At 46.0% G+C, this 23,623-nt stretch overlaps 2 pseudogenes; one reads left to right on the forward strand and one right to left on the reverse strand.

Moving 5' to 3' along the window:
• Positions 1-342: 342 nt before the first annotated feature.
• On the reverse strand, positions 343-1,475 carry LOC137824532 (uncharacterized; annotated as a pseudogene).
• Positions 1,476-7,214: 5,739 nt separating this feature from the next.
• Positions 7,215-23,278, forward strand: LOC150027504 (uncharacterized; annotated as a pseudogene).
• The last annotated feature ends 345 nt before the right edge of the window (positions 23,279-23,623 follow it).

Raw genomic sequence — 23,623 nt, forward strand, 5'->3', positions numbered from 1 at the left:
GGTAGCTCACAAACTTTAGAAAGTGTAGCAGTGCATATAAGTGTTCCTTTACAAAGAAGGAGGCCTGAAGGTTGTTCAGATAGAAGTATCTTTTCAATCTTATTTTCAAATTTTTCTTCTTTCTGAATGACATTGTGGGAAGGAACACTCTTCTCCCACGCCTCAGCTTTCTCTCTAAGGTCTTTTTCTATTTTCTTTTTTTTTCTCTCAGTTTCTCTTTTTAGTTTCATTTGTACTTGGTCCTTTACCACTTGTGAGGGTGTTAAAGGATAAAGTAAAAATTTCTTTTCCTTATGAGTAAAAGTAATCTCGTTGGTAAGACCATTATGCATAGCTTTCTTATCAAATTGCCATGGTCTTCCCAATAAGATATGACAGGCTTCCATGGGTACTACATCACATAAAATCTCATCTTTATAGTTCCCCACAAAAAGACTAACTTTTACTCGCTTGTCTACAGTTAGTTCCCCATCTTCATTGATCCATTGAAGTTTGTAAGGTTTTGGATAAGGTACTAATTGTAGATTAAGTTTTTCAACCGTCCTAGTGCTACAACAATTGCAACAAGAACCACTATCCACAATGAGAGAACAAATGTTTTCTAAAACTTTACGTCTTGTATGAAAGATGTTCTCTCTTTGTGTTTCATGGTTCACACTAGGGTGATTGTTGAGGGTTCTTATGATCATCATTAATTCTCCCTCACAAGGATATGCCCCCTCACTATCTTCTTTCTCTTCTTCCCCACTAGACTCGTCATCTTGGCTGCTATACTCACCCCTCTCTCTTAAGATCATGGTTCTCCTATTTGGGCATTGGGATGCTATATGACCTCTACCAAGACACTTAAAGCACTGGATATCTCTACTGCGGGGTTGTGAGGTAGACACATCTTTTCCTACACGTTTGGGAGTTTCTTTGGATTTATCTTTTGAAATATTATCCTCCCTTTCTCTTCTATACTCTTTCTTGGGATAAGAGTTAGAGTAAGAACTCTCCTTGCGACTTGATCCTTTTCTCAAATTTTGTTGCTCAACTTTTATACAAAGTTGGATCAAGTCATTCAAGTCCCTATAGGGCAAGAGTTCCACTTTATCCCTTATCTCAAGATTGAGACCACTGAGGAACCTAGCTATGGTGGTGGTTTCTTCCTCCCTAATAGAGGCTCTCATCATGTAAAGCTCCATCTTTTGCCTGTACTCCTCTACACTCATGTTCTTTTGTTGGAGTCTTTGGAGCTTGTCCATTAACTCTCTATTATAGTATGAAGGAATATGGCGGTGTCTCAAGGCTCCCCTAAGGTCATTCCAATATTCTATGGGAGGGTCCTTGTGGAGGCGCCTATCTCTCTCTAGTGTTGTCCACCAATACATAGCATTCCCTTGGAAGCTTAAGGTGGCTAGGGGTACTTTCCTTTCTTCACTAACATGGAGGCAAGCAAAAAGTTGATCTACCTTCATCTCCCAATCTAGATAGGTTTCAACATTTTCTTTCCCATAAAAATGAGGCGAGTCTACCCCAGTCTCCTTTGGGTGTTCCCTTCTAGTTCTTCTAGGTGGAGGTTGATAATAATCATTAATTCTCAGACTCCCCTCAGCATGTGACTCACTCGACCTAGAACTAGATGCATGTGATTTTTTTAAGTTTCTAATATATTCATCCTTTTCTTTCACAATTTTCAACTCCTCTTCTAACATAGCAAGATGAGCATCCCTTTCTTTTTTATCTTCTATGATTTGGGCCTCATGTTGCAATTGTCTATGTGATAGTGATTGAAAGTCTTTGGCTAATTGTTTTAAAAGAGATTTTATAGACTTTCTATCACTTTCACTTGGACAAGAAGAATGAGAAGACATGTTGAAAGTTATGTGTTAGAAGCAATTTACCACAAGAAAGATAGGTGGAGTACCGTAGGTAGATTCCCAGGAAAGGGAGGTGGACCCCTTGGATCACTTAAGTACCAAGCCTTTCCTAACCAGATTCTAATCCACAATACTTTCACAAACCCTTCTCTAAGTAATTCACTTAGAGCACAATGAAAGATGAAAAAAAAGTTTTATGCAAGAAAACAATGTAAAGCAATAAAACACACAAGAATATTGCTATCTAGAAAGCTTTAAAACTAGTCGAATCCTAAGGTGAGGCTTCTTAGCACTTTGGAACCTTGAAGACAAACTCACCGACTAAAACGTATTAATCCACTAATTAATCAAAGTTCTTTCAAATTACAACTCAAAGAAATACAATGAAATTAGGTCAACAATTTTTTTTTTTTTATGCACAAAAATTAAAGTCCTATTCTTTGCACTCCTTCACTTGTAGCTCCTTTGTGCATATTTGTGTATTTTTCAAGTGAGATCCCTGCTTTGTCTCCTTAGGTTATTCAACCTTGAGTCTTTACTCCAACTCCCTTTTAGTGATATAGCTTTCACGAAAACAAAATTTTAGCTCCACTACTCACCAAAACACTTTTTAGGTAAATTCCACCAAAGAGAGGTCAAACAAGTTTTAAAGCAACAAAACTCAAATTTTAAAATCAAGGACTACTGCAAATGGAGTTGATATTTGACAAGACTTAAGAGTATTCAATAAAATTGACAAGCAAAAAATTAAGGCACACAAGAAAAGGTAGCACACAAAGTAGAATCCTAGTGAATGGAACTAGAATAGATGAATAAAACCAAAACAGCACTATAGAATTTTTTTTTGTGTAAATTTTTCACAACTTCCCAAATTTATGCTGGACAGAATACTTCAAAATTGAGCTTGAAATTTTAACCACAGAAACTTCAATGTCTTAGCTCAAAACAGGGGTTGGAATTTTACCAAAACAGTGAGCCAAATAATTTTAATATTTTTTTCAAGATCACTGCCGCATCACCGTTTTTCCAGAGTCAGAATTTGTGCACTCTGTTCATATTTCATTTTTCATTTTTTTTTTATTTTGAATTTTGATGTACTTTTTTTTCACTTTTTATCAACAGATAAAACTACTCAAATCCAAAATTTCAGAATTTTTCACCCACAGAATTAATTTCTGGGAAAGATTCCAGCCAGCACAGTAACAGTGAAAACATAGAAGTCCTAAACTGGAATTAGTAAACAACAAGGAAACTTCAAAAGCACAATGGAAATTATAAGAAAAGAACTTGTATGGAACTAACACACAAGTATGAACTCAAATATGAAAATATAAAAGGCACCAAAGCTTCAAAAATAAAAATATAAGCTGCACTCAAAATCAAAATCAAGCAACCAAATCAACAATAAAAGAGACCACTAGGAATTTATGACATTGTAAGATGAACTTGACTTTGACAAAACTTGTATGGATTCAAAAATAAAAAAGACTCAACCACAAACACTTTGTACCGATTAAAACATCAATAAGACTCAAATAAAATTAAAAACAAAACAACCAACACAAAATAATCAATGGAACCTAAAAACAGTTTAGAAGCTCAAGAACAATTTGAACCAATTTTAAAACAACAACACAATTAAAATGACATAAAAAAACAGCAAGACAATCAAGGCAAGATGAACAACACGGATTTGAAGAAAACTAAAAAAAAATAAAATTTAGAGAACACTTATCTCTTGAAGAACCAAAGCTCTAGATACCAAATGATGGGTTGATACCAAGAGATGGGTTGTTCTTCTTGGAGATTTGAAAAGGGTAGCGGAAGCAATGGATGTCATGGATCAAGGAGGGCTCATATAGAGCTATGGGTTCCTTGTAGGTGCATGAAACGTACGGAGAGTGATTGGTTGGGCCATATCACTTGGAGAAAGGTGGAGGTGAAGATCAAAGTGTCTAACCTAGAGAGACTAGACAAAGGAGTAGAAGCTTGCAATATTCGGCAACAATTTACTCATAAAATTGATCTAATTAAAACATGAGCCAAGCACCCCATTATATAGGTTCAGGTGCCTTGGAGAACAAGGAGCAAGGATAGGAAGGAGAATACACAAAAGAGCGGCTGCTAGGGTTTTGACTAAAGTCAATGTCGCACCCTAGGAGCAAAGTTCTAGAAGCTAGGTTAACTTCTTACCCTAAAAGGCTTTACTCAAGCTACAATGATAAGCACACCCCCCCCCCCCCCATTATGCTAAATGAACCCTATTCTACTGAAATTACAAATAAAGAAACTAGCTCTTATGGCTTGGGCTTTACTTCTTGTGGTCCTCTTTGAACATATAAAGAAATATTTCTTTACCATCAGTAGCAGAATCCCAATCTTCTTGAATCCTCTTTGCCATGGACCTAGTTGTTGGGCTTGAACTAGGGCCCAAGCTTGGGTCTCTTCAATCAGTTAATCTCTATTAACTCCAGATCCTAGTTATATAGTTAGATTTTGATTAGGACTCTGTGGTGTAGGTTAATTACTGTTCCGTCCGGTGGACCGGGACGTCTTCGTGCGCGACCTCAGCCGTCAGCTAGGGACTCCTTCCCACGGGTTACCTGTGGATTCCTGCAAAAAGAGGACAAAAGGGCGCCCTAGCGGCCGTTTACACTCCGACGCTCAAGTCAGCCAGCAAGAAACACCAAAATTGGGCACCTCCGTATCTGAGCACCGCGTATGGCACTCTGAAGGTGGTAAAAAGAACTGTGTATTGTGTGTATATTCTCGTTCTGGAAAACCGTCTCTCCCTAGTCCCTTGTGCGTAACCTCAAGGCTCGAGCAAGCAACTAGAGTGTCTCTGGAAAATTTGCCAAAACGTCCAACCCCGTTCCCAACATTCTCCGCGCTATTTAAACTACCCAAGCATTTAAAGCGCCTTTAATCACAAACGTAACGCGCTCAATTAAAGCGTCTAATTAGAAACGTAGCGCATTTAAGACGTTGAAACGCTTGGGAGCCGTTATAGTACCTGAACGCTCGAAACGGAAACTGTATTGAATGACTTTAATTACCTGGCACCTGACTGAAGGGTGTTTCTATTCTGACCTGGCTGTCGTACACGTGGAGGGCCTCACGACGCCATGACCCCATCTGGGGACGTTTCTACGTGTGAGTCCTCCTGCCTGGGAGTGCTACTGCGCTAGGGGTGACTTTTTGGGTGCCAACTCATGCCCCCAATCATCTAGTCACTTACTTTGAGAGCGTATCTGCCTTCCTCTTGTACCCTGCACCCGGCTACCCTGGGCGTGACCTTCCTCTTGAGTTGTATCTGTCCTAAAGGCGTTTCTGGGGTGGCAGGGGTACTTCACGAGTCAGGCTGCCCTACACTGGTGTTGTTGCTATGGCCTTGAAGCCACCTTTCTCTCCTCTTTATTACTGTTCCCTGGTTATCCAGGGTTTGGGGCCTTCCCACGGCGTCGCCCCCTCCATGGTCTTTCCTACCCATGGGTATCGGGGAGCAGCGCTGTGGTCACCTTGCCCTTGTGCAATTCCATCTGGCAACGCCCTGGTTGAGCGACGCCTTCATCTAGGCGACGCCTAGTGTTGACTTTGACTCCTGGTGTTGACTTTGACCTTTACTTAGTCAACGCCCGGATACGGGACGGTACACAAGCCCCCCAGTCTTAAGCTGGAGACTTGTCTTCAGTGTAAAGACTAAGGCCTCGCCCACGCCGTCCACGTGCCACCCGATGACCTGTTACTCCCTGCTGACTCAGCAATTCTCGAATTATTGACGTGACACTCTCTGAACCATAGGAGTGCTCTTAATGGTTGATTGGACATCCTCTGAGACAAGGAAAACAACGCTTTTTGGGGCCACGCTTAATCGCGTGCCACGTGGTTCATCACGCGGTCATCCTTAAGAACCTCTTGCGCTTCCCTGGAGCGCCTAATCCTGCAACACGTGGCATCATCGCACGGTCACCATTCGTTGTCCCTCGCGCTCCTCGTAACGTTTAAGTTACCCAAACCCCGCGCTTGGAACCACTGTTACATCCACTTTCTCTGCCCTTCCTCACTGTTCATCTTCTTCGAATCCCTTGTCTCGCGACCCCTGCTCTTTCGTGCTTCCGCTCTCCACGCCCTTCAACCCCCAAAGGTACGGTTTTTCCTCTCCTTAATGATTCCTTTTACTGCTTGAACTGCCTGGGACTGTCCATGTTACTGCATTTCTTTGGATATCGCTTGTATGCTTCTCCGTTCCTTTCGTTCCTCTTTTCTCTCGTGTGGGTAGGGTTCTCCTAGGATTCACCCCTCTTTCTGTCTTGGCATCACTTTGTTAAAAACCTTTTTCCTTCTTCTTTCTCCAGCTATTTATTCACACCATGACGGGCACAAATGCGGAGTCTGATTCCTCCCCCAAGACCCCCAAGTCCATCTACAAAGCTTTCTACCCATGGGCCCCCGATGAGCTCCTGAGCGAGTGTACCAGCCTGACTACCTTCCAGGACCTGGAAGCTCATCGTGGGGATCCCCATTTGTACAACTTTAACGCCTTCTGCCGCACTCACGACGCCCACATATCCGTCCGTCTCGGCAGGCCTGGGGAACCTGTCTGTTTGGACGACAGACCTAGAAAGGGGAAACCCTTCTTCTTTATGTACTAGACAGTGTTCAAACGCGTAGGAGTCCGTCTCCCACTTACCCCCTTTGAAAGAGAACTCCTCACCGAAATCAATACCGCCCCCGCCCAGCTCCACCCCAACAGCTGGGCATTTGTGAGGGGTTTTCAAATTCTTTGCGGACACCTGGGCATCCTTCCTTCCGTAGACGTTTTCCTGCATTTCTTTGAAGTGAAAAAGCAGGGGAAAAGCTTCTGGGTAAGCTTTTCTGGGATCGCGGGCAGAATCCTCCTCTCCCTCTTCCAAAACTCTTACAAAATCTGGAAGGGGAAATTCTTTAGAGTGTGCAGCGCTAAGCACGACCCCACAGCCTTGGATGGCTTCCCCCTTTACTGGACGGAGCGCCCTAAGCTGCTTAGGGCCAAAACCCTGGAAGAGCTATCTCCTGCTGACAGGGAGGTAAGCAAAGCCTTGGTCGGGCTGGGGATCGTTTTTGATACATTGAAGCTTGTTGCTAGCGAATACAACGCTCACGCCCTGACCACATACTTTGGTAAGGAGACTCTCCCCTCGTCCTTCTTGTTGTGAACACCCTCCTACCGGATGTTTGTTCCCACAGCCTCTTCTACTCGTTTTATATTGTGCCATGTTGCTTGCATCTTACGCATCTATGAGCTTTGTAACTTTGTATAGTTGCTTTAGCCTTGATTTCTGCTGCTTGGTCTATTTTGATGTAGGACCGGTGATGGACGCCTCCAAAAGGATGATGCTGGCGAAAGCGATGAAGGAGGCTCGCGCTGCCAAAGCGGGCGCCTCCTCCGCCCCTGCTGCTGATCTGATTCCCCCACCAACTCTGCCACCGCCAATACCGATCGCCACCGAAGCCCCACTAGGCTCATCTTCACCGTCCCCACATAGCCCTGAGGCGCTTCAGACTTCTGACTCTCCCTTGCCCATTGCCGCCGTTCCTCTAGCCGTGGCCTCGTCGCCGGCTCCAACCCCCCTCGACAAAGGGAAACGGGTCTTGGAGACTTTGTCGGATGATGAGGACTCGGAAGGTGTGGCACCCTTCAAGAGGAGGAAATCTGCGCGGGTTCCTCTTCTGCCAGAGGTGTCGCCCCAGGGAGGGAACTCCTTCATGGACAACCCCCCAAGTGCGACCTCACTTCCCCCCACGACACTCCAAGAGGAAGGGGGCGAAGGCGCCGAATCTGCTCCGCCTCCGCCACCGGCAGAAGTCACTGCTTCCCCTGCTCCCGTCGCTGCCGCCCCCGATTTCATCGCCATCCCTCCCCCAATCATGCATCTGATGAGGGGCTTCAGTGGCGGAACTATGCCAGAGGGTACCGACAGGAAGGAAGGCATGCCTTTCTACTTGGGGGCCTTCTTGGCGGTGGCCCTTGAATGGCGCGCCCAGGCCAGAAACGCGGTCCTGCAAGCTCAAACCCTCCAGGCCTTGGAAACAAGGGTAACTGCCCTGGAGGGGGGAAAGAAAACCCTGGAAGGCCAAAACAAGGCTTACCAAAACACTCTGAAGCAGGCTCAAGAGGCCCAGGAAAAGGCCGAGAAACAACTGGCAGAGGCCTTGGGATTCCAGGCTGACTTTTATACTCGGGAAGTCACTCTCCAAGTTCAGTTAACGGGCCTTCAAGACTTGGTCGAAGCTGACGCAGAAGTTCAAAAGGACTTGAAGGACCGTTGTTGTAAGCAGGCTGACGAGATGGAGCGGATGGAGGGGGAAATGGCTACCCAAGCCAAGGCTATGGGCCTTCTCCAGGCTGACTACGACGAACTACAGGTCGAGGTCAGTCGGCTTCGTGTGGAAAAGGAGGCTTTGGAGAAGTAGGTAGCTTCTGGGGACGCCGCCATCGAGGAGCTAGAGAAGGACAAAAAGGCCCTCATCCAGGACATGGCGGGCACCTTCGAGGAGGGATTCCAGGAAGCTCTGGCCCAAGCGGTCTCCATGAACCCGGGGATCGACGTCTCCAGCTGCGATTCCACTCACCACATTGTTGATGGAAAGGTCGTGCCTCTGGAGATAGACGACTGAGCCGCCACCCTCGATCATCAGCCCATTCTTTTATACTTGTTTTAACCTTCTTCATATAAACTTGTAATTCTTTGAATCGTCTGCACTCTTGCTACAACTTTGGGATTTTGTATGATTACTTTCGTGTCCTCACGACACAGAATTCTGCATGTGTGATCTTATCCTCGTTCTTTGCCTTCGCGTACTTCGGTTGTTTCGTTTGTATTATGCCCGTTTCTTTCACTTCGTTGGGCGGCCTTGTATGCCCGGGAAAGGTCACGTGCCAATGCCCACGCCCATGGAGAGGCTCACCTAGTGAAGCCGTATCGTCCACGGGGTGTCTCTAACACCGAAACGGTCCCTTCCTTGATCCTTAACGCCCGTCGCCCACGCCTAAGGAGAGGCCTGCTATAGCAGCGCCGTATCGTCCCCGGATGTCTAAAACGTCGAGTGCTCTGGGGGGGGGGTGGTCGTTCCCTCCATGGTCATTCCTTCCCATAGGTATCGGGGAACACCCTGCCAGCGATTCGCTGGCGTTTGGCGGTCTTATCTCCCTCCACAGTCTTTCCTACCTGTGGGTATCGGGGAGGCGACGCCAGTAACTAACTTTGCCCTCTTCAATTCCGTCTCCCTCCACAGTCTTTCGTACCTGTGGGTATCGGGGAGGCGACCCTGCTGATATTTGGGTTGGCGACGCCCGCGACGTCTCACGCTGGCGTCGCCCTTTGCGTCCTTCCGGGCGACGCCTCGGGCGTTATCTTTACCTTGACATTGACTTTGATCTTTGCCTTGGTCGACGCTTGATGACAGCGAAGAGCTCAAGGTTTTGCCGGTGCCATCCACGTGGCGCTTCTTGTATGGCTGATGGGACGTTCAGTCATTCGACTTGATCCACGTGGCGCTTCTTGTATGGCCGATGGGACATTCAGTCATTCCACTGAGTCCTGACTCCTACTGTGCCCCTGATCTACTTTCGACGGCGCATCGTACCACTGGATATTCTGTTGATACGACGTTCTCTGAGTTTAACCAGCGGTGTCAGGCCATCCTTTCATCTTCTGCCACGTGGCTAGATCGTGCGGTGCACCCATTCGCGTTGTTTAATGCTCTAACTACAATACTTCTACTTGCGTCGTTTGGCGCTCTAACCGCTTTATTTAACTCTTCAAACTCTGAAACTGTTCTCATCATTTCTGCACTCTTCGTAACCTACTTACACTTTCCCTTCTTGCACCTTCCTCCTTTCACGAAGGGTTCTTCCAGCATTCGCTCCCACCAACGCTCAACTCTTGCGTTCCCGGCGGGTCAGACGCTCTCGACAATCCCTGATCTTGTTAAAGAATGTCCTCACATGCTACTTCTCCTAGGGCTAATCCCAAGGACCTGTACCCTTGGGCTTCGAGTGAGCTTCTTGGCGAATGCTCATGCTTACTCGCCACCAGGGCAATAAGGGAACACAAAGGGGATTCATGCTCCTATGACCACCGCGCCTTCGCGAGGAGGCATGATGACGAGATTGCTGTGCTCCCTTGCGCTCTAGGGGAGCCAGTATGCGGGGATGAACGGGCCAACGATGGGGTCCCCTTCTTTTACTTCTACCAGGTGGTCTTCAAGATCATCGGCGTGCGCCTGCCCTTCTCCCGGTTCGAGAAGGAACTGCTGACGGAGATCAATGTCGCTCCGGCCCAGTTATACCCCAACAGCTGGGCCTTTGTCAAAGCCTTTGACATCCTCTTCGGGTTTCTGGGTTGTGCTCCCTCGGTTGACCTCTTTCTTCACTTCTTTGAGGTGAAGAGGCAAAGGCACAACCTCTAGGTAACTCTCAGCAACGTTCCTGGGAGAGTTCTCCTAACCCCCTTCCAAAACTCATTCACCGGGTGGAAAGGCCTGTTCTTCAAGATTTGCCGCACTGACCTCGTTCCCACCGCTCTGGATGGTTTTCCTCTGTACTGGGTGAGAGAGGTGAGGGCCCTCAAAACCAAACCGTTCAAGAAATTGGCTCCAAGTGATCAAATAGCTTGCCGGATTCTTGCTGAGGCGGGAAGCTTTGACTCTGCCACTTTGATCAGCTTGGAGTTCAGCGCTGGGACTCTCGAAAAGTATATAGGTATGAGTCACTGCCCTAGAGACTTCTGCCTTTATAGCTTTCTATCTGTGCTTGTTTTGCGTCATGGTGCCTCTGACACATTCATCTCCCTTGGTGCAGGTTCGAAAATAAACCAAGAGAGGAGGACACGACTTACTCGAGCTCTACGGGCTGGGAACGGGGTTTCGCCTTCCTCCAGTGCTGATTCCGATGGCCACTGAGAAGTGGCTTGTTCGTGTTTTTGCATGATCTGTAATATTTGCTCCATTTGTGCTACTCCCATTGTATCGAACATTGCTTATAACATCAACTTCTCTATATCATACTTGAATTTTGCAACGCCGCTTTACTTTGCATACGTTTCGCGTATTGTGCGCTTTTCCTTCGTCATATTTCTCAACGGCGCCTGCCTTCGAGCGACACCTTCTCTCCGGGCGACGCCTTTTCCCTTGGCGACGCCTTCAGCTAGGGGACGCCTTCTTTCTTGGCGACGCCTTCACCTAGGCGACGCCTTCTTTCTTGGCGACGCCTTCACCTAGGCGACGTCTTCTTTCTTGGCGACGCCTCACATTACTTCAAACGGAGAAAGATAAAGGCTAAAAACCAAGGCACTTCTTTTTCTCAAACTGGTTTTCCCTTTTATTTGGGTGACCTCGTTAAAAAACCCCCGAGAGGGAAAAAGAGTGTCCCCTTCAACTAAATTGTTACATGGCTGTTTACATAAATCAACTAAAATAAAATTTTAAGTTGGCTGCATTCCAACTGCGTGGGATGGGACCTCCCTCCAAGGTCTCTAGGTTATACGACCCGTTGCCCTTAGCCTCGGTAATCCTGAAGGGTCCGGTCCACTTGGGAGACAGCTTATTCTCTTGCTCGTATGGATGAGCCTTCCTCATAACTAGGTCGCCAATCTGGAACTGCCGCAGCTTTACCTTAGAGCTGTATTGTCGCTCTACTCTTCTCTTCACTGCTTCGGCCTTTATTCTGGCTTCCTCCCTGGCTTCGTCCAGTAGGTTTAGGTTCACCCGCCTTTCTTCGTTGGATTCTTCCGCCACGAAGTTTTGGAAACGTGGTGAGCTTTCGTGAATCTCAACTGGGATCATCGCGTCCGACCCATACACCAAACTGAAAGGCGTCTCCATGGTGGAAGATTGGGGCGTGGTGTGGTATGCCCACACGATCCTTGGCACCTCCTCCGCCCATGCTCCTTTGGCCTTTTCCAGCCCTCTCTTTAGCCCTCTCAACAAAACTCTGTTTGCTGACACTACCTGCCCATTAGTCTGGGGGTGTTCAACTGATGCGAATACCTGCTTGATGCCTACTTCAGCACATAGGTTTCTCAACTGTTGACTGGCGAACTGGGTTCCGTTGTCGGATATCAGCCGCCTAGGTACGCCAAAACGGCACACAATGTTCTTCCACACAAAATGCTGTACCTTGTGCGCAGTGATCTGTGCTACGGGCTCTGCCTCTATCCATTTGGTGAAGTATTCGATGGCGATGATCAAATACTTTATCTGCCTGATGGCCAGTGGAAACGGGCCCAGGATGTCGATTCCCCATATGTGGAAAGGCCACGGGCTGTATATGGATCGCAACTCTTCTGGCGGCGCCTTGTGCCAGTCGGCGTGCTTTTGGCATTGCCTGCACCGCTGAGCGTGTCGCGCGCAGTCCTCTTTTACTGTTGGCCAGAAGAAACCTGCGCGTATTACCTTGGAGGCTAGGGACCTTCCCCCTACGTGGCTCCCGCAGATGCCTTCGTGTAGCTCCGCCATTATCCTGGTGCACTCGTCGCCACTTACGCATGTTAAGATAGGGTGAGTGAAACCGTGCCTGAACAGCACCCCATCCACCAAAGTATATCTTGCAGCATTTCTTTTGACCTTTTTGCCCTCTTCAGGCTCCACTGGGAGAGCCCCATCCGCCAAGTATCACCTGTAAGGCGTCATCCAGGTGTCTCCCTCGGTTAAAACACACACCTGCATTTGCTCCTCTCCCTCGGGCACATCCGCGTACGTGCTGATGCGGGGCACCCTCTGCGTATCCTGGGTCAAAGAGTAATGATTCCTCGGCCTTCCCCTTGTTGTATAAATCTGGAGGAAGTCCACCCTGTTGTCTTCCACGAATCTACGCGGAGCTTTGAGAGTCTCTTAGATCACTGTCCTTTGTCTACCCCCCTTGCCTGAGCTGGCCAGCTTTGCAAGCAGGTCAGCTTTGGCATTCTGCTCCCTTGGGACATGTATCAGCTCAAGAGCGTTGAACGCTCCCTTCAACAACTGGACGTATTTCAGATATGCCACCATCTGTGGGTCCTTCGCCTGGAACTCACCCGACACCTGCCCCGTTATCAGCTTCGAGTCGCTTTTCACCAGGAGGTTCTGCGCGCCCATCTCCTTGGCCAGGAGCATTCCTGCTATCAGGGCTTCATATTCTACCTGATTGTTACTTGCCTTGAAGGCGAAGCGCAGGGCCTGCTCAATCAGCACGCCGTTGGGTCCCTCCAAGACTATTCCCGCACCACTCCCTTGCTGGTTGGAAGAGCCATCAACAGAGAGCAACCACTGCGAGCCCACCTCCACCTCTTGCTCACCTCCGGGCGAAAGTTCCGCTATAAAATCCGCGTATACCTGCCCTTTGATGGATCCTCTAGGCTCATACCGGATGTCGAATTCTGACAGTTCCACCGCCCAGCGTACCATTCTCCCAGCCACGTCAGGCTTCTGCAGCACCTTCTGTATAGGGAGGTTTGTCATCACTACCACCGTAAAGTTGTGGAAGTAATGACGGAGCCTCCTGACTGAAAATACCACCGCCAGCGCTGCCTTCTCCAACGCCTGGTATCTGGTTTCTGCGCCTTGTAAGGCCTTGCTTACAAAATAGATGGGTTTTTGAATCTGGTCCTGTTCCTGGACCAGCACTGAGCTGATAGCTCGTTCCGTTACTGTAAAATATAACCGGAGGGGCACGCCTGTTACCGGTTTGCAGAGGACCGGTGGCGTCGCCAGGTACTCCTTTAACTTAATGAAAGCCGCTTCGCATTCGTCAGTCCATGCAAAGCGACTGTTTCTCTTGAGGCACTGGAAATATGGATGCCCCTTCTCTCCCCCGGCGGAAACAAACCTTGAGAGCGCCGCCATCCGCCCTGTCAGCTGTTGCACTTCCTTTACCGACGCCGGGCTTCGCATGGCGATAATCGTCGCGCATTTGTCGGGGTTCGCCTCTATCACCCTCTTTGTGAGCATAAAACCCAAGAACTTACCGGCCTCTACCCCGAAAACACACTTTTCAGGGTTTAACTTGAGGCGGTACTTGGATATCGTGACGAACAACTCCTCCAGATCCGCCATGTGCTACGCCCTATCCTGCGACGCCACCACCATGTCGTCTACATAGGCGTACACATTCCTCCCGAGCATCGGCGCCAGGACCTTGTCCATTAACCTTTGGTACGTGGCGCCCGCGTTTTTCAGCCCAAAAGGCATCACCTTATAGCAGTAACTGCAGGTCTCAGTCATGAATGCAGTTTTGTTCTCATCTCTCGGGTGCATCTTGATCTGCTTGTATCCGGAGAAGGCGTCTAGGAAACTCAGCACCTTGCTGCCGGACGCACTGTCCACCAAGGCGTCGATGCTGGGCAGCGGGTACGAGTCCTTTGGGCACGCCTTATTCAAGTCTGTGAAGTCCACGCACATCCTCCACTTTCCATTCGCCTTTTTCACCAAAACGACATTGGCAAGCCACTCAGGGTATTGAGTCTCCCTGATGTGGCCAGCCTTTAACAGCTTTTGCGTTTCGTCCTTCACCACCTGCTGTCTCTCCTCATTGAACTTTCTCCTTCTCTGGCGCACGGGGCGGACCGTGGCATCCATGCTGAGGTGGTGACACAGGAAATCAGGGTCGATACCGGGCATATCCGAGGCGGACCATGCAAAGGCATCCAGGTGGCGCGAAATCACTTCTGCCACCCCTTCCTGTTCTTCCGGGCTCAGCAAACTTCCTAACTTGAATGTCTTGCCGCCAATCTCCCTTTCTACGACATTGGTCGCTGGCTGTTCCCTGCTATCATCCTCGACAGGCGCCGTCTCTTGCACGGGCGCCGCGTTGCTAGGACCTTCCTCCATGGGTGCGTCTGCTTCGGGCGTCGCCCTCGCCGGTATGGCCTCAATAGGCGTCGACCCCGCGGGCGTCGCCCCAATCATCGTCGTGTCCGCGCCTGGCGGACGTTCATATACCATGAAAACACCTCTCTTTGTTTTCAGGCTGTTCTCATAGCATTTCCTCGCCTCCTCCTGGTCTGACCTGATGACTATCACCTTACCACTAAGGTCCGGCAGCTTCATCTTCATGTGGCGTGTGGAGTACACCGCGTTCAAACGGTTTAACACCGGCCTGCCCAGCAAAATATTGTAGGCGGAGTTGGCGTTCACGACCAGGTACCGGATGTGTTCGGTACGCGAGGCCTCTCCATCCGTGAACGTAGTCCTCAACTCCAGGTAACCTCGGACTTCCACCTGGTTATCCGCAAACCCATACAGGCACCCCGTGTAGGGCCTCAACAGGTCGGGGGACAACCGTAACTTATTAAATGTCGACAAGAACATGACGTCCGCCGAGCTTCCCTGGTCGACAAGAACTTGATGCACCTTTCTTCCCGCTGTGACTACCGAAATGACAACGGGGTCGTTGTCGTGCGGCACCACGTCTCGGAGGTCCCCTCTTGTGAATACGAGGTCCGACTCCCACGGCTCACCCGAGAGTCTTTCTTCGATTGAGTTAACCCCCCTCGCGTATTTCTTTCGCTGGGAGGCGGTGGGACCACCGCCGGAAAAACCTCCAGATATGGTATGAACCTCGCCGAGAACCGGCGTCTCGTGTGCTGGTTCTTCCGCCGGCGGCGACAAGGTGGCGGTCGTTGTGGGCTCCCCGACATAATCCTTCAAAAATCCAGTTCTCACCAGCTCATCTAGCTGGTAACCCAACGACAGGCAGTTATCAATGTGGTGCCCGAAAGCCTCGTGGAACTCGCACCAAGAGTCTTTGCGAGGCCCTAACACCTTGTCAGTCTTCGCCGGTCGCCTCAGCCTCTCAGCTATGTTAGGCACGGCGATCAGGTCCTTCAGCTCCACCACAAAGTTGTACCTCGCTGGTCTCGCTCTTTCTCTGGCCGGGCGATCGCCCCCCGCTGGACCCTGGGGCTGGGGCTTTCTGGCCTCGTAGGGGCGTCTCGCATCTGGCTTCTTTCTTCCCGTCGTGGTCTCATTCACCCTGACGGGCTGAGCTCGCGCCGGTCCTCTCGGGCGTGAGGGCACGACGCTGGTGCGCTTCACGCACATCTCCCCTTCAGAAGCAATATGTTCTACCGCCCGACGCCGTAGCTCAGCGAAAGTCCTAGGGCGGTTGCGAATAATGGATTCTCCAAAAGGACCGAGGCATACGCCTTTCACGAACGCGTACACGATCATAGGCTCCTCTGTCGTGCCAACCTTCAGGACCTGGGCCCCGAAGCGATTGATGTATTCCTTCAGGGTCTCCCCTTGATACTGCTTCACATCAAACAAATCGTAGGAGACCGGCGGCGGGGCCTTGTTTGCTAAGTATTGTTCCCTGAACAATCGTGACAATTGGCGGAAAGATGTGATATGACCGTCCGGGAGGCTGATGAACCAGTCCATAGCCATCCCAGTCAGGGTGCTCATAAAGAGCTTGCACTTGGCAGCGTCAGAACCGCCTACCAGGACCATCTGTGTGTGAAATGCAGCAAGGTGCGTCTCTGGGTCCTCCATCCCGGTGAAGATCACCTTGGGCCCCGCGAATGTGTTCGGGATCACTGCATCTAGAATCTCCTGCGAGAAGGGAGTGAAAAACTCCCTTGGTGGGGAATGGTTCTCCATCTCGTCATGTCCATGTTGCCCCCGATTATTCCTCAAGCCCTGGCGCAACTCCTCATTTACACGGTGGAGCTCTTCATTCCTCTCATGCGAGGCGTCGAGATCCGCCTGCATGCGTTCATGTTCCAGCTTTGACTCAGCCATATCCTGCTGCAGCCCCCTCATTATCTCCAGGACCTGTTGCATGGATAGTTCTGCTGGGGCTGCGCGTGCTGTACCTCGTCTGGTGGGGGCCATTGTCACTTCAACCTCCTCCAATGTTACTGTAACTTGGTAGATTTTCTCAAACTTGTGATGGGACTGATGTTTTATATCGGCCCCACGGTGGGCGCCAAATGTTCCGTCCGGTGGACCGGGACGTCTTCGTGCACAACCTCAGCCGTCAGCTAGGGACTCCTTCCCACGGGTTACCTGTGGATTCCTGCAAAAAGAGGACAAAAGGGCGCCCTAGCGGCCGTTTGCACTCCGACGCTCAAGTCAGCCAGCAAGAAACACCAAAACTGGGCACCTCCGTATCTAAGCACCGCGTATGGCACTCTGAAGGTGGTAAAAAGAACTGTGTATTGTGTGTATATTCACGTTCTGGCAAACCGTCTCTCCCTAGTCCCTTGTGCGTAACCTCAAGGCTCGAGCAAGCAACTAGAGTGTCTCTGGAAAATTTGCCAAAACGTCCAACCCCGTTCCCAACATTCTCCGCGCTATTTAAACTACCCAAGCATTTAAAGGGCCGTAAAGCGCCTTTAATCACAAACGTAACGTGCTCAATTAAAGCGTCTAATTAGAAACGTAGCGCATTTAAGACGTTGAAACGCTTGGGAGCCATTATAGTACCTGAACGCTCGAAACGGAAACTGTACTGAATGACTTTAATTACCTGGCACCTGACTGAAGGGTGTTTCTATTCTGACCTGGTTGTCGTACACGTGGAGGGCCTCACGACGCCATGACCCCATCTGGGGACGTTTCTACGTGTGAGTCCTCCTGCCTGGGAGTGCTACTGCGCTAGGGGTGACTTTTTGGGTGCCAACTCATGCCCCCAATCATCTAGTCACTTACTTTGAGAGCGTATCTGCCTTCCTCTTGTACCCTGCACCCGGCTACCCTGGGCGTGACCTTCCTCTTGAGTCGTATCTGTCCCAAAGGCGTTTCTGGGGCGGCAGGGGTACTTCACGAGTCAGGCTGCCCTACACTGGTGTTGTTACTATGGCCTTGAAGCCACCTTTCTCTCCTCTTTATTACTGTTCCCTGGTTATCCAGGGTTTGGGGCCTTCCCACGGCGTCACCCCCTCCATGGTCTTTCCTACCCATGGGTATCGGGGAGCAGCGCTGTGGTCACCTTGCCCTTGTGCAATTCCATCTGGCGACGCCCTGGTTGAGCGACGCCTTCATCTAGGCGACGCCTTGCCTTGGCGACGCCTTGTGTTGACTTTGACTCCTGGTGTTGACTTTGACCTTGACTTAGTCAACGCCCGGATACGGGACGATACAATTACCTTTAAGCTTTTGGGTAGATTTGGAGCTCTTAGTGAGCATCAGCTAAAGTTCAGGTAAGGGAAGCTAGTCTTATTCTTTTCAATAAAACCCTAGGTTAGAAGATTCTGGATGTCGGGGTGACGTGGTCACCAATTCCATTTGTTTTTGCTCGCAGGATTGTCTCTTTTGAAGAGTAAAGTAATATATTGACTGAAATAGTTGATTTTGAATATTTTATATTGATTTTAAGGTGAATAAGTTGTTGAAAGTGTTTGTGATTAAGAATTAAAAGTGTTTGAATGATAATATAAATGAGTTGAACTATTTTAGAATATTTTGTTGAATTACTTAAATGAGATATTTGATGAGAAGTGGTTGTTTGATTTTAGATGATGAATGATTTAGAGAGTATATATTTGGAACTTAGTTATGTGTTTAAGTGAATTTGAGATATATTTGGATTGTTTAGAAAGTTTAAAATATGATGTGATTGAATGATGGATTGATGTGTTAAATGATGTATGTAATGAGGTGAAAGTGTGATCAAGACATAGTATTTTCAGGAAAGAAAATACCGTGTTGAGATTGCTATTAGGATGTATTGATTTGTGAGTGTCCTGTGAATGAGACGATCATGACTCTACTGATATAATGGAATCATATAGATGAAGTTATTCAGTTGGTGAGAGTCGAAGGAGGTTCATTTGGCTGAGTTTGAGGTTTGAAAGAACTAATCAGAGCAGATCAAATGGATTTACCCTGTCATATGAGATGATGAGATATTGATATTGATTATGCGCATGACTGTGTGGATTCACAGTGAGTAGTATGACGGGTGAAGGTCTCTGGATGCTAATTTAAATACACGAGTCTTCCGGAAGTAGAGTCAAGTGCCTGAGTATGTGAGTCAGTAGAAATATGACAGGAGTAATGTGGATGATGAATGTGATAGAACCATGATGAACTTGTGAAAATGTGTGAATATTGATGGTTTATGTTGATATTTAAAGTTTTATATTTGAAATTTTAAAAATAGTCAGCTACCATGTGCTCTTTGTCTTGTGTTTGTTTTTATAATCTGTGATGATCGTGTTAAATTATACGGGAGCAGATGAAGTTGCAGGTGATAGAGCTCTTTAGTGAGTATCCAGAGCAACATATGTTTTATGTTGAATGTTTTGTTTGTAAACTTTTGTGTAAATATTAAAATCCCTATGAAGAGGGATATCTTTTTGAGATACAATTATGAAATAGTTGTATATATTCATATGTTAATTAAATATTTATTGTTTTACTGTTATTTTATCATATATGGGTGAAATTAGGGATGTTATAAGGCCTAAACTTATTGTTATTTTTAATCTGTTTACTTGAGCATGGCAGGGGAAACGCCAAATAATGGACTTTCACAAATACAAATGCATGCCTTAACACAACATTTGGAGAGACTAATTGATGTGAGTTGATTTTAGATTGCACATTTGAAAGGGTTTGCTTTTGTTTAGATTTTGGGTTTTAGCAATTTAAGGTGACAACCCTAAGAAGATCCTCACTGAACACGAACTTAACCAAGTGGTTAAGTAAGTGTGAAGGTTCAGCTCACAAGGGCAAAAAGAAAAACACAATAATATGGCAACAATGATGCAAAGGTGCGGAATTGCAGAGAACATAAAAGAGGAAATGGAAGGAACATTAAAGAACATGAAATGGAAATGGATAATGGCGCAAATAAAAAAGTAAAAGGATGAAGGGGTGAAAAGAACTTATGGATTAGAAAGGGAATTCACGCCACTTAGAGCAGAGGGACTCCAAGATAAGTGATGCAAGAGTCACCACTTGAGATGTCACTCACTCAAGATAACACCTAGATAAAAGGGAGTACTCAGACTCTCAATTCACTCAAATAGAGTTTCTTTACTTAAAATTTTAATGTGTAAATACATGGAGGAAGGTACTCTTTATATAGGAAGGAGTGACTTGGAGGGCAAGATAAGTAAGGGGTAGAAAAGGAAGGGGAAAAGGCTGTTTAGGGTGTTGACCATGGTCAAAACCATCCCTTAAGCATAGTTTCTAGAAGCTAGGGCTACAATCTAAAATGATAAAATACACCCCTTTATTATGCTAAATGAACCTACTCTAGCCTATTCTACTATTTGGACCCCCAAAGTGAGCCCGATTTATTTACATAACTTTTCTCTTGTGGAAAGACCAGAATGAAGAAATTTTGATATTTTGGTTTATAGCTTGGTCTTCTGCTGATGCTTTCTCGAGGTTTGGTGGGGCTCGACTTTGTATACTAAGATGACTGACCTTTTTGTGAAGTACTTGATGTGTCCTTAGACATCTGCTGGTTGTTGTGGTTTGTATCATTAATGAAACAAAAAAGTGATGGACGCCATGAGAGGTTGGATCAAATGGAGCAGGCACAACATGAAAATAGAGGGGAGATAGGAGGGGGAAAAGGGTTAATGAGGGAGAACAAAGACAACTGAGATTTGATGGGATAAGATTAAATATTCTCACATTCAAAGGGAAGAGTGATCCTAAAGCTTACTTGGAGTGGGAGATTAAAGTAGGACTTTTGTTTTCTTGCAATGAGTATATGAGGAGCAAAAGATAAAGTTGGCAACAACTGATTTTCAGATTATGCCTTAACTTGGTGGAATAAATACCAAAGGGAGAGAATTAGATATGAGGAACCCATGGTGGACTCTTGGAGTTAAATGAAAAGGATTATAGGAAAGAGATATATTCCAACAAGCTACCATAGGGAGTTGCAACTCAAACTTCAAAAAATGACTCAAAGGAATAGAAGTGTGGAAGAGTATTTGAAAGAGATGGAGTTGACCATGATTAGAGCAGGAATAAATGAAGATAACGAAGCAACTGTGTCTATGTAAGAATTAATGGCCTTAACAAGAGGGGATGAATTTTTTAAGGCAAGTTTTTCGCAAATACTGGCTAAGAATGAAGATTGATGATGATTTACATATCAAAGAATCAGATCAGCCAAGAAAACAAATTTATTAAAACTGTTATCAGAAAAACAACCGGTTGAAAATACGATTTAACCGATGGTTTATGGCAATAGAAATGAAATCAAAAGTCAAACAGATTTTAAACAAGTAAGAGAGAGAGAAGATCACAAACAATTATACTAGTGAACTCCTTAGCAAAGCTACATCCAGTCCCTAGAAAACCACTAGTATTCCACTGGTAACCAACAACAGATTACAACACACCACAACCTCAAAGAAGTCATCTTGACCACTCAAGAACACACACCCTCTTTGAGTTCACACACATACATTCAGAACAACCCACTGACCTTACAAATACAGTTTTCAAGAATTCAAACTGAAAAACAACTACAAGAGAATATGGAACATATTACACCTGATTATAGGAAATCACAGTTGCTCCTAATACACTCTTTAACCAAAGCTCAACTCAAGGCAATCTTGCTTTTTTGAATCCAAACTTTCACCCAAAATCTTTTATGAATCTCTTTTCTCACTTTTGAAATAGGAAGGGTGATCACAACTTTATAGCACATCAAACTAGTTGTTTTAATCAGTTAAACATGAGCCAAAACAGTTTGTAAATAACTGAAAACATATTTAACAGTTTTATGAAGAGTTGTTAAGAAATTCAAAAATCAATCGGTTGAAATGTTGATTTAACCGGTTGAATTGGTTTTGACAGTTAAGCCAACCAAACCAAAACAGTTCAAAAGACCCTTCACACAAGATGGGGAAAAACAACCGATTAAAACGAGAAATCAACAGGTTGTTTTTCACTTAGCTTTCAAAAACATTTTTCTTTATAAAACCAGATTGATTCGGTTGTGAATTGATTAGGAGTGATTCTAGCAAATTCTAAAATACCTAGAACTAAACCCTAACCACAACAACATGGTCTTCATGATGTCTTCAAGGATTTGAAGGCTCAAGAGTCTAGGTTTTTTAATGGATTGAATCATGATATTAGGAATGTTGTGGAGCTGCAAAAGTATGTTGACATGGAGGATTTTTTGCACAAGGCTAACCAAGTAGAACAACAACTCAAGAGAAAGGGAATCATGAGGAAGAGTTCTAACAATAATAATAATTCCAATTGGAAGGATAAGGTTATGAAGGATAAAGGAGTTCCCTCAAGTTCAATTACATCTTCAAGTGCGATAATAAGTATACTATTTTACCACCTAAAAGGAAGACAAGTTATGTAAAATGTTTCAAATGCTTGGGAAGAGGACATTAGGCTTCAGAATGTCCAACAAAAAAGAATATAGTTATGTTATCAAATGGAAAAACAGACAGTGAACCTTCAAGTGAAGAAGAGAAGGAAAATGTATAGGTGGAGTTGGATTCATTGGAGGGTGAGTTGTTGATGATTAAGAGGCTTATGGGAAGCAAAATGCAAGCTTTGGACCAAACCCAAATGGAAAATACTTTCCATACTAGATGTTCCATTCAAGGGAAAATATGTTCGCTCATAGTTGATGGAGGAAGTTGCACCACTATAGGTAGCTCAAGACTAGTTACCAAATTGAATTTGGAGACAAAATCCCACCCAAGGCCATAAAAGCTTCAATGGCTTAGTGAACATGGAGAGATGACAGTGAGAAAGCAAGTGGAGGTGAACCTATCCATAGGACAATATAATGACAATGTCTTGTGTGATGTGGTTCTAATGTTGGCAACTCACATTTTGTTAGGGAGGATATGGCAGTTTGACACCAAAGCTATCCATGATGGTTTCACCAATAAAATCTCTTTCATGCACAATAACAAGAAGATCATTCTCAAGCCTTTATCTCCTAGAGAGGTGTGTGAGGATCAAATGAAATTGAGAGAAAAGAAAGTCAAAGAGAAAAGAGAGATGAGTGAAACACCTAAACAGAGCAAAAGTGAAACACCTAAAAAGAGAGAAACACATGAGAGAAAAATGAGTGGATTACTGAAAGTGAAGAAGTTGCCACTTTCTAGCAAACTTTTTTTTTTTTACTTTATTGTAAAAACAACAATTTGGTTGTTGACCATTCTAACCAAATTAATTTTCTTCCTAGTGTTGATTCTCTTTTGCAGGAGTTCAAGGATGTGTTTCCAAATGAAATTCTTAAAGGACTCACACCTCTAAGGGGAATTGAACACCACATTGACCTTCTTCCAAGAGCATTTTTGCCTAATAGGCCAACTTATAGAAGCAACCCTCAAGAGACAAAGGGGATCCAAACTCAAGTTGAAGAATTGATGAACAAAGGATGGGTACAAGAGAGCATGAGCCCATGTGTTGTTTCGCTCATTTTGGTGCCTAAAAAGGATGGTTCTTAGAGGATGTCATAGATTGTAGAGCACTAAATAACATTACAATTAAGTATAGACACCCTATTCCCAGGTTAGATGATTTATTGGATGAATTGTATGGTGTTTGTATATTTTCAAAAATTGACTTAATAAATAGTTACCATCAAATTAGGATAAGGGAAGGGGATGAATGGAAAACTGCCTTTAAAACAAAATATGGATTGTATGAGGGGCTTGTGATGCCATTTGGCCTAACAAATGCCTCAAACACTTTTATGAGATTAATGAACCATGTTTTGAGAGAATTTTTGGGCAAATTTGTTGTGGTGTATTTTGATGACATCTTGATCTATAACACTAGTCTGGAATTAC

Source organism: Phaseolus vulgaris, chromosome 5 (genome assembly GCF_051622355.1).
Source record: "Phaseolus vulgaris cultivar YP4 chromosome 5, ASM5162235v1, whole genome shotgun sequence".
NCBI classification, from domain to species: Eukaryota; Viridiplantae; Streptophyta; class Magnoliopsida; order Fabales; family Fabaceae; genus Phaseolus; species Phaseolus vulgaris.